The sequence below is a fragment of the Triticum dicoccoides genome, chromosome 2A (genome assembly GCF_002162155.2).
Source record: "Triticum dicoccoides isolate Atlit2015 ecotype Zavitan chromosome 2A, WEW_v2.0, whole genome shotgun sequence".
Classification (NCBI taxonomy): domain Eukaryota; kingdom Viridiplantae; phylum Streptophyta; class Magnoliopsida; order Poales; family Poaceae; genus Triticum; species Triticum dicoccoides.
In genome coordinates this window covers 616,100,077-616,102,291 of record NC_041382.1, presented here as the reverse complement: position 1 = coordinate 616,102,291, position 2,215 = coordinate 616,100,077, and positions in this window count along the sequence as shown.

Here is a 2,215-nt window from a genome sequence, read left to right as displayed (position 1 = left end):
CTGCGTTAGGGCACACCTAGTACCGCGTATTGCTATGTTATGCCTTGTGTTGTTTTGATTGCTTTGTTATTTGTTGTGTTCCCCCTCCGTTACTTCGTTCCGGTAGACCCTGAGACTGCCGGCGACCCCCCAGTTCGACTATGGTGTTGACGACCCGTCCTTCTTGCCAGAGCAACCAGGCAAGCCCCCCCCCCTTGATCACCAGATATCGCCTACTCTCCTCTATACTGCTTGCATTAGAGTAGTGTAGCATGTTACTGCTTTCCGTTAATCCTATTATGATGCATAGCCTGTCATTGCTGCTACAACTATTGATACCTTACCTGCAATCCTAAATGCTTAGTATAGGATGCTAGTGTTCCATCAGTGGCCTTACACTCTTGTCCGTCTGCCATGCTATACTACTGGCCGTGATCACTTCGGGAGGTGATCACGGGCAATGCTATATACTTTATACTGTTACATTACTCATGATACTGTATGGAGATGGGGGCTGAAGGGGCAGGTGGCTCCATCCCGGTAGAGGTGGGCCTGGGTTCCCGACGGCCCCCGACTGCTACTTTGTGGCGGAGCGACAGGGCAGGTTGAGACCACCTAGGAGAGAGGTGGCCCTGGCCCTGGTCGGTGTTCGCAGATACTTAACACGTTTAATGAGATCTTGGTATTTGATCTGAGTCTGGCTACTGGCCTATACGCACTAACCATCTACGCGGGGACAGTTATGGGCACTCGACGTCGTGGTATCAGCCGAAGCCTTCGTGACGTCAGTGACTGAACGGCGCGCGTCGGGTTGGACCGCGTAATGCAACTTCCTTTGTAATGGAGGTTGCTAGGTCTGCTCACCGGCCGCGTACGCAACATGCAGGTGTGCAATGGGCGATGGGCCCAGACCCCTGCGTCATAGGATTTAGACCAGCATGCTGACCTCTCTGTTGTGCCTAGGTAGGGCTGTGACGTGTTGATCTTCCGAGGCCGGGCATGACCCAGGAAAGTGTGTCTGGCCAAATGGGATCGAGCGTGTTGGGTTATGTGGTGCACCCCTGCAGGGAAGTTAATCTATTCGAATAGCCGTGATCTTCGGTAACAGGACGACTTGGAGTTATACCTTGACCTTATGACAACTAGAACGGGATACTTAATAAAACACACCCTTACAAGTGCCAGATACAACCGGTGATCGCTCTCTAACAGGGCGACGAGGAGAGGATTGCCGGGTAGGATTATGCTATGCGATGCTACTTGGAGGACTTCAGCCTACTCTCTTCTACATGCTGCAAGATGGAGGTTACCAGAAGCTTAGTCTTCGACAGGACTAGCTATTCCCCTCTTATTTCGGCATTCTGCAGTTAAGTCCACATATGATAACCTTACTCCATTTGATACCAATGCATACATATGTAGTGTAGCTCCTTGCTTGCGAGTACTTTGGATGAGTACTTACGGTTGCTTTTCTTCCCTTTTTTTTCCTTTTCTATATCCGATTGCTACGGCCAGACGATGGAGACCAGGAGCCAGACGCCACCGTCGACGATGACTGCTACTACTCTGGAGGTGCCTACTACTACGTGCAGGCCGCTGACGACGACCAGGAGTAGTTTAGGAGGATCTCAGGCAGGAGGCATGCGCCTCTTTCGATCTGTATCCCAGTTTGTGCTAGCCTTCTTAAGGCAAACCTGTTTAACTTATGTCTGTACTCAGATATTGTTGCTTCCGCTGACTCGTCTATGATCGAGCTCTTGTATTCGAGCCCTCGAGGTCCCTGGCTTGTAATATGATGCTTGTATGACTTATTTTTATTTGTATAGTTGTGTTGTGATATCTTCCTGTGAGTCCCTGATCTTGATCGTACACGTTTGCATGTATGATTAGTGTACGGTCAAATCGGGGGCGTCACAAGAGGGGTGGCATCACGGAGCATCCAGAAAATCGTCCCTCCAGGGTTCGAAGAGGAGAGAACGTTTTGTGTATTGCACAAAAATGGTTTTGACCATGGTTGACCATCACAATGGATGAAACCTAAATGATAATGAAAAGTAAAGGTGGTATAAAATAAGTAGGAATCAAAGGTAGTTAAAAGTTACGACAATAGTTTAGGGGCAAAATCTACACTTTAGTTTTTGTTTTACTATATGTGTCCGAGAGAGATCTCTAATAGTTTTGGTTGCCACCTCCTTGTGATTTGTTATTTTCTCGTATGATCCATGCATGTATATTT